Source organism: Furipterus horrens, unplaced genomic scaffold (genome assembly GCF_987537825.1).
Source record: "Furipterus horrens unplaced genomic scaffold, mFurHor1.1.pri manual_scaffold_4, whole genome shotgun sequence".
Classification (NCBI taxonomy): Eukaryota; Metazoa; Chordata; class Mammalia; order Chiroptera; family Furipteridae; genus Furipterus; species Furipterus horrens.
The window spans coordinates 122862428-122874853 of record NW_028327174.1 but is presented as its reverse complement, the minus strand read 5'-3'; the positions used below and the strand labels follow the sequence as shown (position 1 = coordinate 122874853).

General features: G+C 38.0%; 1 pseudogene; it reads right to left on the bottom strand.

Moving 5' to 3' along the window:
* Nucleotides 1-6562: 6562 nt before the first annotated feature.
* Nucleotides 6563-6816, bottom strand: LOC150012786 (small nuclear ribonucleoprotein E pseudogene; annotated as a pseudogene).
* Nucleotides 6817-12426: the final 5610 nt, after the last annotated feature.

Here is a 12426-nt window from a genome sequence, read left to right as displayed (position 1 = left end):
AAAGACAAAGCAAAAACAAAAACAGAAAAAAGAAACTCAAAGGAAACAGATAATTCAAAAAACTTCAAAATAAGAGAAGATATTGCATCCATGATACAAGCAGGAGGTTACAAACATGTAACAGGGAAAAAAAGAGCTTTTAGAAATAAAATATGATTGCAGAAATATAAAATTTAATATAATTTTCAGAAGACAAAGATGAAGCAATAGCCCAACAACTAAAAGAAAAAGAAAATTAAACATTAACTTGTATGATAAATTAATAAGAAAAGCAGAGCATCGTTCATTTATATATTCAATGAGTATTTATTGAATGCCTGCTTTGTGCCAGACACTGGCCTGGGTATTCAGCAAACACCAGTAAGCAAACCAGTAGAAGATCCCTCCCTGAAGGACTTCACATGTTAGTTGGATGAGTCTAAAAATAAACAACAAACATAATGAATAAGTCAATTACATAATATGTTAGGAGACAAATGATGTTTTTGTCAAAAAGAAAAAAAAGTTGAGAAGGGCATGGGGACTTCTGGGAAGGTTTTTGTTTTCTTCTCTTTTGTTTCCATTTTAAGTTGGACAATCAGGGTATACCTCATTAAAAAGGAACATTTGAGAAGAGATATGGAAGAGGTAAAAGGAACAAGAAGCAACAGCTGATGTAAAGACCCTAAGGTGGGACCTTCTCTGGCATGTTTGAGGAACATAAAGGTCAATGCGCTGAAGCCAAGAGAGCTAAGGGTGGATTAGCAGGGGATGACATCAGAGCAATAGCAAGAATTCACACCAGGTGAATCCTTGAGGGCCAAGGTATGGAAAGACTTTGACTTCTTTTTCTGACTCAAATAGGGTGCCCCTGGAGGATGTTTGGTAGAAGAGTGACAACTTTTGGGTCTTAAAAGGACCATGTGGCTACTAGGTAGAGGCAGAGAGATCAAAGAGCAAGGCTTTGAGTGATCCAGGTGAGAGATGGTGATATCTGGGACCACAACAGCAGCAGCTGAGTAGAACTTCAGGGGAAGTCAGATGTCATTAAATGTAAGAAATCAGTAAAGGTAAGTAACATGCATACAAACACTGCTAAACAAAACTATTTTTTAACTTAAATTAGCAGGAAAAAATTTCAAAGTATGCAATGGAAATTAGGAAAAAAAAATGGATTCAGAGATACATAATAGAATTGTTTAATTTATTGATTTTGTTTTTATTTATTTCTTCCTTGTCTGAAATATTTTCTTTTTTCTTTTCTTTTTTATTGTTTTTATTGTTGTTTTATTACAGTAGTCCCATTTCTCTCCTGTTGCTCGCCCCTGTCCCACCCCCGCCTTCTCCCACAGTCAATCCCCACCCTGTTGTTCATTTCCATGGGTCATTTATACTACTTCATTGACTAGACCCTTCCCCTTCTTTCCCCCCTCCCCTCTAGTCATGTCAGTCTGTTCCTTGTTTCCATGCCTCTGGTTCTGTTTTGCTCCTTTGTTTGTTTTGTTCATCAGTTTCCCGTATTAGGTGAGATCATATGGTATTTGTCTTTCGCCGCCTGGCTTATTTCACTAAGCATAATACTCTCCTGTTCCATCCCTGTTGTTGAAAAAGGTAGGATTTCCTTCTCTGTTTCTGCTGTGTAGTATTCCATTGGGTAAATGTACCACCATTTTTTTTGATCCACTTATCCACTGATGGGTACTTAGGCTGTTTCCAGCATTTGGCTATTGTAATAGTGTTGCTATGAACATAGAGGGGCATAGGTGCTTTTGAATTGGTGTTTTAGGATTCTTTGGGCATTATCCCAGCAGTGGAATCACTAGATCAAAAGGCAGTTCCATTTTTAGTTTTTTGAGGAAATTTCATACTGTTTTCCACAGTGATTGCACCAGTCTGCATTCCCACGAACAGTGCACCAGGGTTCCCGTTTCTCCACATCCTCGCCAGCACTTGTGGTTTGTTGATTTGTTGATGATGGCCATTCTGACCAGTGTGAAGTGGGAAGTGGTATCTCATTGTGATTTGAATTTGTACCTCTCTGATGGCTAGTGATGTTGAACATCTTTTCATATACCTATGGGCCCTCTATATGTTCTCTTGAAGGAGTGTCTGTTCAGGTCCTTTGCCCATTTTCTAATTGCATTGTCTGTCTTTGGGGTGTTGAGTCCTGTAAGTTCTTTATATATTTTGGAGATCAAACCATTGTCTGAGGTATCACTGGCAAATATGTTTTCCCATACAGTAGGTTCTCTTTTCATTTTGCTGATATTTTTTAGCTGAGCAGAAACTTTTTAGTTTGGTGTAGTTCCATTTGTTTATTCTTTCCTTTACTTCCCTTGCCCTAGGAGCTATATCAGTGAAAATACTGTTGCGTGGGATATCTGAAATTTCCCTGCTTGTGTTTTCATCTAGAACTTTTATGGTGTCACAGCTTACATTTAAGTCTTTTATCCATCTTGAGTTTACTGTATTTTGGTGTATGGTGTAAGCTCGTGGTCTAGCTTCATTACTTTTGCATGTCCCTGTCCAGTTCTCCCAACACCATTTGTTGAAGAGGCTATTTTCACTCCATTTTATGCTCCTTACCCCTTTGTCAAATAATTATTGACCATAGAGACCTCATTTATTTCTGGGCTCTCTATTCTTCTCCATTGGTCTATAAGTTTGTTCTTATGCCAGTCTCAGACTGTTTTTATTACAATGGCCTTGTAATATAGTTTGATAGCAGGTATTGTATTTCTCCTACTTTGTTCTTCTTTCTCAGGATTGTTGAGGTTATCCAGGGTTTTGTTTGTTTGTTTGTTTGTTTTAGATTTTATTTATTTTTAGAGAGAGGGGAAGAGAGAGAGAAAGAGAGGGAGAGAAACATCAATGTGTGGTTGCCTCTTGTGTGCCCCCAACTGGGAATCCAAGCCTCAACCCAGGCATGTGCCCTGACTGGGAATCAAACCAGCAATACCTTGGTTTGCAAGCTGGTGCTCAATCCACTGAGCCACACCAGCCAGGGCCAGGGTTGTTTTTTGTTCCATATAAATTTTTGAATTTTTTTTTCAGGCAGGTCTGTAAAGTATGTCATTGGTATTTTGATAGGAATTGCATTGAATCTATAAATTGCTTTGGGTAGTATGGACATTTTAATGATGTTAATGCTTCCCATCCATGAACATGGTATATGCTTCCATTTATTTGTATCTTCCTTAATTTCTTTCTTCAGTGTTCTGTAGTTTTCCTAGTACAGGTCTTTTACCTTCTTGGTTATTTTATTCCTAGGTACTTTATTTATTTTTTGTTGCTATAGTAAATGTTATTCTTTTTTAGTTTCTAGCTCTGATATTTTATTGTTGGTGTACAGAAATGCCTTCAATTTCTGAATATTGACTTTGTGTCCCTCTATTTTGCCAAATTCAATCAAGTAATTTTTTGGTGGGGTCTACAGGGTTTTCTATGTACACTAACTTGTCATCTGCAAATAATGACAGTTTTACTTCTTCCTTTCCACTTGGATGCCTTTGATTTCTCTTTTTTGTCTGATTCCTGTGGCTAGAACTTCCAAAACTATGTTGAATAGAAGTGGAGAGAGTGGACATCCGTGTCTTGTTCCTGATCTTAGATGGAAAAATTTCAGGTTTTGACCATTGAGTATGATGTTGGCGGCAGGTTTCTCATATATGGCCTTTATTATGTTGAGGTATGCTCCCTCTATTCCCACTTTACTGAGAGTTTTCATCATAAATGGGTGTTGTACTTTATCAAATGCTTTTTCAACATCTATAAATATGGTCATATGATTTTTGTCTTTCATTTTGTTTATGTGGTGTATTATGTTCACTGATTTACGAATATTAAAGCATCCTTGCTTTCCTGGGATGAATCCCACTTGATTGTGGTGTATGATCTATTTAATGTATTGCTGCATTACATTATGTTTTGTTGAGGATTTTAGCATCTATGTTCATCAGCAATATTGGCCTGCAGTTTGTCAAATTTCTGGCCATATTGTTGTTCATAGTAATTTCTTACAATCCTTTGTATTTCTGTGGTATCAGTTGTGATTTCTCCTCTTTCATTTTGATTTTATTTATTTGGGTCCTCTCTCTCTTTTTCTTTATGAGTCTGTTTAAAGGCTTGTGAATTTTGTTCATCTTTTCAGGGAACCAGCTCCTGGTTTTATTGATCCTTTGAATTATTCTTTTAGACTCTATTTCACTTAATTCTGCTGTGATCTTGATTATTTCCTTCCTAAAACTCACTCTGGGCTTTGTTTGTTTTTGTTCCTCTAGTTTTTGTAGATGTACAGTTAGGTTATTTATTTGAAATTCTTCTATCCTTTTTAGGTAAGATTGCATTGCTGTGAACTTTGCTCTCAGGATGACTTTTGCTCTGTCCCATAGGCTTTGGGATGTTGTTGTTCATTTTCATTTATTTCCAGAAGTTTTTTGATTTCTTCCTTGATGTCATTGTTAACCCACTCACTATTTAATAGCATTTTATTCAGTCTTCATGAATTTGAATGATTTTGAGTTTTTTCCTTGATGTTGGTTTCTAATTTCAAGCTGTTGTGATCTTAATATAATTTCAATGTTCTTGAATTTGTTGAGGCTTCTTTTGTGTCCTATTATGTGGTCTATCTTTGAAAATGTTCCATGTGCATTTCAAAAGAATGTACATTTTGCTTATTTGGGGTGAAAGGTTCTGTATATATCAGTTAAGTCCATTTGATCTAAAGTGTTGTTCAATGCCTCAATATCCTTGTTCTTTCTTTTCTTGGAAGATCTGTCCATTGTTGACAGTGGTATGTTAAATCTCCTACTATGAGTGTGTTGCTTTCGATATCCTTCTTGAAGTCCTCCAAGGTTTCCCTAATGTATTTGTGTGCTCCTCTATTGGGTGCATATATGTTTACAAGAGTTATATATTCTTGATGGATTGTCCCCTTAAGTATTATGAAATGTCCTTCCTTGTCTCTTTTTATGGCTTTTGCTATGAAATTTGTTTTGTCTGATATAACTATTGATACCCCATCTTTTTTTTTCATGTCCATTTGCTCGAAATATTATTTCCATCCCTTCACTTTCAGTCCGTGTAGATCTTTTGTTCTGACGTAGGTCTTTTGTAGATAACACATATGTGGGTCATCTTTTCTTATCCATTCAGCTACTCTGTTTCTTTTGATTGGAGGTTTGAATCCATTTACATTTAAGGTTATTATTGATAAGTACTTATTCACTGTGATTTTTTTCCCCTTTGTATGTGTATTTCTCTCTCTCTTTTTCTTCTTAAAACAGTCCTGTTAGTATCCCTTGCAATGCTGGTTTGGTGGAGATGTATTCTTTCAGCCTTCTTTTGTCTGGGAAACTCTTTATTTCACCTTTTATTTTGAATGAGAGCCTTTCTGGGTAGAGTAGTCTTGGTTGTAGGTCTTTGGTTTACTTTGCTTGGAATATTTTCTGCCATTCCCTTCTGGTTTGTAGTGTTTCTGTTGAGAAATCAGCTGACAGCCTTGTTGGAACTTTCTTCTATATTATTAGCTGTTTCTCTCTTGCTGCTTTTAGGATTCTCTTTTTGCCTATACATTTACCATTTTAATTATGAGGTGTCTTGGAATGGGCCCCCTTGTATTTATCTTCATTGGGACCCTCTATGCTTCCTGGGGTGGTGTGATTTTTTCTCTCATCAAGTTAGGGAAGTTTTCTGTCATAACTTTTTCAAACAAGTTTGAAAATCCCTTGCTTCTCTTCTCCATCTGGTATCCCTATGGTACAGATATTAATATGTTTCATGTTTTCCTGAAGCATTCTTAAACCCTATTCATTCTTTTTCAGTCTTTTTATTATTTTTTTTCACTGTCTAGGAATTTTTTCTACGTTGTCCTCCAGCTTGCTGATACAATCCTCTGCTTCATCTAGCCTTCTTTTGATTCCTTCTAATGTACTCTTCAGTTCAGAAATTATATTTTTCATTTCTTTCTGACTTTTATTGATAGTTTCTGTGTACTTTTTAATGCTGGTGTAGTTCTCAGTAAGTTCCTTGTAGCTTTTCTGGAGTCCTTTGTAGTTCCCCTGCAGTCCTTTCTAGTTCTCTCTGAGCTTGCTGAGTTCATTGAACTTTCTTACAAACATTATTTTGAATTCCATGTCTGATAATTTGCTTGCCTCTGTTTCATTTAGCACTCTTTCTGGGAATTCCTCCTTTCCTTTTGATGGGGGGTTGTTTCTTTGTCTTCATATTTTAGGTGACTCCTTTTGTTTGTTTCTGTTTCTTAGTTGATCTGCTTTGACTTCCTGTCTTGATGGTGTGACCCTCTATGGTAGGAGAACCATGGGATTCAGTGGTGCAGTCTCTTTAATCTCCTGAACTTGATCCTCTTGGGATACCCTTTATGCTGTTTATTTGGGCTGTCTGGTTGTACTTGGGTTTTTGTCTGTTTATTTTTTTAAATAAAAACAATCACATATCATTTATTGTCATTTGGTAATAACAAAAAGGTAATCAAAGTGATATAAATGAATGTTCAAGGACTACACCGACAACAAAGAACACCTAATTGTTGCTTCTCAACAATTTCTTGCTTCATTAGTCACTTTTAGTTGGAGACACTTTGGAGAAGAATAATATTATCTCCTTTTAGCATGATCTGACCTAGTTGTTTTCTTGACTTTGTTTTAGAATGAATTTCTTCTGCATCATCTAATACAAGGTTCATACATTCATCAAAACCAATGATACAGCCCTCTATCTGCATATTGACTTGCTCATAAAGCCATACCTGAATCCGATATCTATTTTGCAAGTATCTGAAGATGAGGTTGATGGGCTGCACCATCACCTTCTGCACTTTTTGGCCCTGGCTGCTGTACGCGATGCTTGAAGCTGACAAAAGACCTCACTACACCTCACATTACCTCAAAAAGCTCTGTACTTGGGTTTTTGTTGTTGTTGTATTGCTCTTTGGTGGGTCCTGCCCTCTGGCTAGCTGACTGAGATCCACTCTGCCCACCATGTCTTGTATACTCTTGTGGATGTGATGTCAAAACAAAACCACACAACCCAGGCAAGTAATCCACACCCACAAAAATAACACCCACCCACAATCACACTATCAACAGCAAATGAGCCAGTATTAATAAAGATGTAAAGAGATTAAGAGTAAGAAACGAAAAACAGATAAGAGTTGCATAACTGAAAGAGAAATGATTTTTGAGAGGAGAGAGGAAGGAGCAATAAGAGCAGTGAGTAGGGACAGGGCAATGAGAAAAAGAAAGTAAAATTTACATTGTACGTAAAAAAGGGAGGGTAGAAGGCAGAATGATATAAGAGAGGGAAGGCATGTAGTATTAGGTTTAAACAGAAGTTATAAATCTATATATTTAGTGAGAAAGTGAACAAAAACAACACAAAAAAATAAAGAAGAAGGAGAAGAAGATCATATTAAAGAAAAAGTTTCACCACAACACTATCAACAACCAATGAGCTAAGATTAATATAGGTGGGTTGGGAATAAGAGGAAAAAAGGAAAGAAAGAAAAGTTTAGGGGCTGTCTAGAGGAAAGGGAAGTGATTTTGGGGTGGTAGAGGGAGAAGATATACTAAGAGGGAGGAATGAAAACCAAACTAGGACAGGGATAAATTCAAATTTAAAATGAAAGAAAGAAAGAGCTATAGGAAGGTGATAATGGAGTAGGGGAGGAGGATGATAAGATTTGAGATTTAAAATACCAAAATAGTGAAGATCTATGAATATAATTTCAGAAATGCCACAATTTCCACCATATCCACAACCAATGAGCAAAGACTGAATAAGGTATAGAGAGATTAAATGTATTTTATGAATAGGAAAAGGAATGTGAGAAGAGTAATGACAAGAAAAATGGTTTTGAGAGGCTGGAGAGGGGAGAAATGTAAAAGTGGGAGTGGAAACAAGTTGTGGTAAGAGAGAAGATAGAATTTAAAATAAAAATAAGAAGAGGAAATCAGATGGTAAAGTGGAAGAATAGAAGAGAGGAGCAAAATATGAGATTTGAAGAAAACTATAATATAAAAACTATTTACTTAAAGTGCACAAACTGGGAGGACAGGCAATAAATGTTAAAAAGCTATGCAGGAGAGAAATAACTCATGAAGAAAACAACGGTGGAATTCATCTCAGTAGTATCTGGTTTTTACCACTTTTTTTTTTTCTGGATCCACCACTGGTCAAAATTCCATGGATTTCGTAACTTCCTTTCTGGCTGTCTGTGAAAAGATCTAGCTGGATGCTGAAGCTGATGCTTTCTTGCTGGCAGCTCTGCTGACCTATCCTCTTATAGCAGCCCTCCTCTCTGAGCTGCACTGGGTTGAGTCCCTCCCACTGGTCTTGCAGTGCACTCTCTCCCACTGGTCCTGCAGTGTACTCCAGTCCTCTACGTTTTTGTTTAGTAGAGCTGCTGTGCCCAAGAGCAAGGTGCGAACCCATGGACCCTGCCAAATCTTGGGTCTCACCTCAGTTCTCCTTCCAAAAGAGTCTGTGTGGCCCTAATGCTGCAGCACTGGTTCATGGAGGCTCTGTTCTCCATGTACTCTCCCTTTCCAAAACTCACACAGTCTCTTACAGTCAGGACTAGCCTCAGTCTTCCCATGCCTCTGACACTTTCATACAAAGTTTCTCACTGGATCCTTCCCAGGTGGTGCTGGGAAGGGCCCTGTGGTGATACAGTAACACTGGGAAGTGGCGGAGAGCTGATTTTGTTCCCTCCAGAAATCATCAGCCTACGGTGAGAGTGCAATTTCTAGAGCCTGCACAACTCCGGCCTTCTCTCTTCACCCTGGTAGCTCCCAGCTACTGAGCCAATCCGCAGCTGCCCCTACATGGTGCAGCCAGAAGCACTGGGCTGGGAAACCCTGGTGATTCCACTTAGAAAGCACAAACCACCAGTTTTTGCCTACTCTGGCATGGTGTGTGTGCTCTCATCCCTTTTTGCACTCACTCACAGCTGCTCTCTCTCACTCTCTGCTCTGTGTTTTTACTCCAAGTCCAGTCCACAATGGGAGCAAGTGGACAGGGCTGCTAGCTACTCTGCCACCATCTTTCCTCCTCTCGTCTGAAATATTTTCTGAAATAAAGCCATATTACTTTTTAAATTTCAAAGAATTTGGTTTTGCACTAAGGGTTGAGAACTGCTGTGAATCACTTTGGAAAATTGGTCTTGGGCTCCTGAAGCTACATCAACTGTCTGGAGTCCAACATATAGAAGCAGAATTGGTGTTTTGGAGAGGGGTGGCTGAAATGAGGAGTAAGGAGGTAGGGCCCACTCTGTGATCTTCCTCATTAACTGATCCTTCTGACCTTGCTCAGAACTTCCCTTAGAACAAGGGCCACAAATTTGAATAATTTGGGGGTCAGCCAAGTAACAGATTTGGCAAAGTTGAAAATGTTAAGTCCTATTATAATTTGGGAGTACAGAGAAAATGTATTTCTTAAGTTGGTCACCCTGAAGTAGGCCTTTAGATGAGCTTTTGTATGCAAGTTTATTTTGGGACCTCCTAAAGAAACCAGGAAGAGGATAGAAGAAGAAGGATGGGAAGGGGATAAAAACAAACAAACAAGGGTTCAATTTCAGAATCTGTATTTGCAGGTGAGGTAGTTTCAGGAGCTGAAGTCCAGTTTTCCAAAGTAAGTCTCCACAGGGCCCAGCCTAGCACAAAAGCACCCAGAAGAGAAAAGAGGGGTACCAGAATCAGGGTAAGACGTTTAACAGGAACTGGAGGATGCACCACTGTGCTCATGCAATTTCTTTCTAGTCCCATCTTCCTCATTGGTTTATAGTTGGGTAGAGAGTAGAGAGGGGGTTAAAAAATTAACTGTTACTTCTACCTGGCTTAAAGATTTTAGCCTTCTCACTTAATTTAAGCAGTGTCTTTAGGTGCTGCTCAGCCTTCTTAGATAGAAATGTTTACTTTCTCAGTTATCCCTTCACACCCCCTACTCCATCTTCTTAAGATGGTAGCTTGAGATACAGGGTTAGAGTATATCTTAAACAACTCCTTTGATGACAGGGAAAGGAAGAGCTGGGGTCTCCAGAGAAGGTGTCCTTTGATCTATTAGGTCTCTGAGAGGGTGGCTCCAGTCCTTCAGTTTGCTGGTCATCTGAATATCAATCATATCTGCTTGGTCTCTATCAGTTTGTTCACAGTCTGGAGCAATGCTCTCCTGATTTGGCATTACCAGGGTCTGTGCCATGTTTTCCCTCCAGCCTTCAGGCTCAGCAGTCACAGGTCTATTTACTGTCTACTCACTCTGACCATCAGTTTCAATTTACCCACACTGGTATGGAAAGCTCCAGAGGCAAAAAATAAATAAAATTTTTATGGTGGCAAAAAATGTATAACATAAAATTTGTCATTTTAAGTTGTACAATGCAGTAGCATTAATTAAATTGACAGTATTATACAATTGTTTCCCCTATTTCTAAAACATTTTCAACATCCTAAACAGAAATTCCCCTGATTACCCCTTTCCCCAGTCCCTGGTCACCTTTAATCCACTTTCTATCTCTATGGGTCTGCCCATTGTAGATACTTCATATAAAGTCATACAATATTTGTCCTTTTGTACATCTGGCTTATTTACTGATCATAATGTCCTCAAGATTCATCAAGGTTGTAGCTCATATCAGAGCTTCCTTCCTTTTATATTGGCTGGATTATATTCCATTGTATGCAAATATCTCATTTTGTTTATCCATTTATCCCTCGATGGACACCTGCGTCATTTCCACCTTTTGGTTATTGAGAATAATGCTGCAATGAATATCGGTGGACACATATCTGTTTGAGTTTCTGTTTTCAATTCTTTTGGGTATAAATCTAATAGTGGAATTGCTATGTCATTCTGTATTTAGTTTTTTGAGAAACTGCCAGACTATTTTCCACAGCAGCTAAACCATTTATATTCTTACCAACATGTATAAATGTCCCAATTTCTCCACATCCTCACTAGCACTTATTTTCTGTTTCAATTTACAATAACCATTCTAGTAAATGTGAAAGTTTTGGTTTGCATGTCCCTGTTGACAGGTGATATTGAGCATTTTTCATGTGTTTATTGGCCATTTGTAGATCTCCTTTAGAGAAATGTCTATTCAAGTCTTTTGCCCATTTTTAAATTGTTTTGTTTGTTCTTTTGTTAGATGCAGATATTAAGAGAAACATCAGGATAAAAGACCCTTGTGCCTTCAGTGTGGGCCTTACAGAATCTACACACTTCTCTGAAGGGAGGACATGCTAGGACATGCTCATACCCTGGACTGAATGTCTCTCATGACTCTCTAGTCTTCCCTCAATTCTTAGAGCTAAAAAGGAAAAAAGTGGGGCTTTTCTTTTTTCCTATAATATATTCTTCTTCTCTCATCAAGAATGATAACTAAATTTTATGAGTTGGGTTTTCCTGGCCTAAGCCTAGAGAATGTACTTCATCCCCCTTGGGTATTCTTTTTTATTTTAACCTCTTCTCATCCATTTAGAAGGATGCCTCTGACTCTATATTCGGAAAGGCAAAAGAGAAAGGATGTTAATAATTTTTAAAATATTATGTCCAGGACACATAAATGAGTGAATTAGGCCTGGCCTGAATGGTATGTATGTGTATGAGTGAAATAGGGTTACCCGTAAACTTCATCTACAGCAGCACTTCTTAAATTTTAATATACAACCAAATCACCTGGGTATGTCGCTAAACTGCATATTCTGGTTCCACAGAGGTTTTAACAAACTCCCAATTGCTGAGAATACTGTAGGCCCATGAATTTCACTTTGATTATGTTGACCTTAAACAAACAGAGAACCAGATATTGCTCCAGCAAAAATGGTCTGTTTGTTAACAACAAAGAACTGTAATTTGGGGCATGCAGTCTAATGGAAAATTACACACAAGACTGAGAAACAAAGGAGGGAATTACTCTTTTAGGGACCTGGGCAGGGATATTGTAAACAAATATTACATTGGAGGAAGCTGAAAGTTTGAAGTATAGTGGCTTTTTGTTGGCTGAATGATGGCAGTTTCCCATTTGCAGAGCTGTTACTGGGCAAGAAGAAATCTTCCTTTCCTCTTGCTGAGCTGGTAAGGTAGTGTCTCTTGCAAGGTATGTCTCTTCCTCTTGGGGCTAGTGTTTGTGTTGAGTGACAAGTGCATGAGAATTCTCTCTTCTGGCCTCCCAACTCCATTTTAAATGAGGTTACTCTTTACTAATTTTCACAATTAACAAAGTCTTAGAGAACAATTTACAGATTAAAAACTGAAAATGCCTTGAAATAGTTCCTGGGCCAAAAATAGATTTAGTAAGCAATTGCCACACTTGAAAAATGAAGGGTTACTATTAGGATAGTAATAATGATTTCTACAGGGTGTCTACTACAGGAATACAGGAATGTCAAACTCAAGAGCTAATAGGGGTCAGTCTGGGGCTGCATGGAG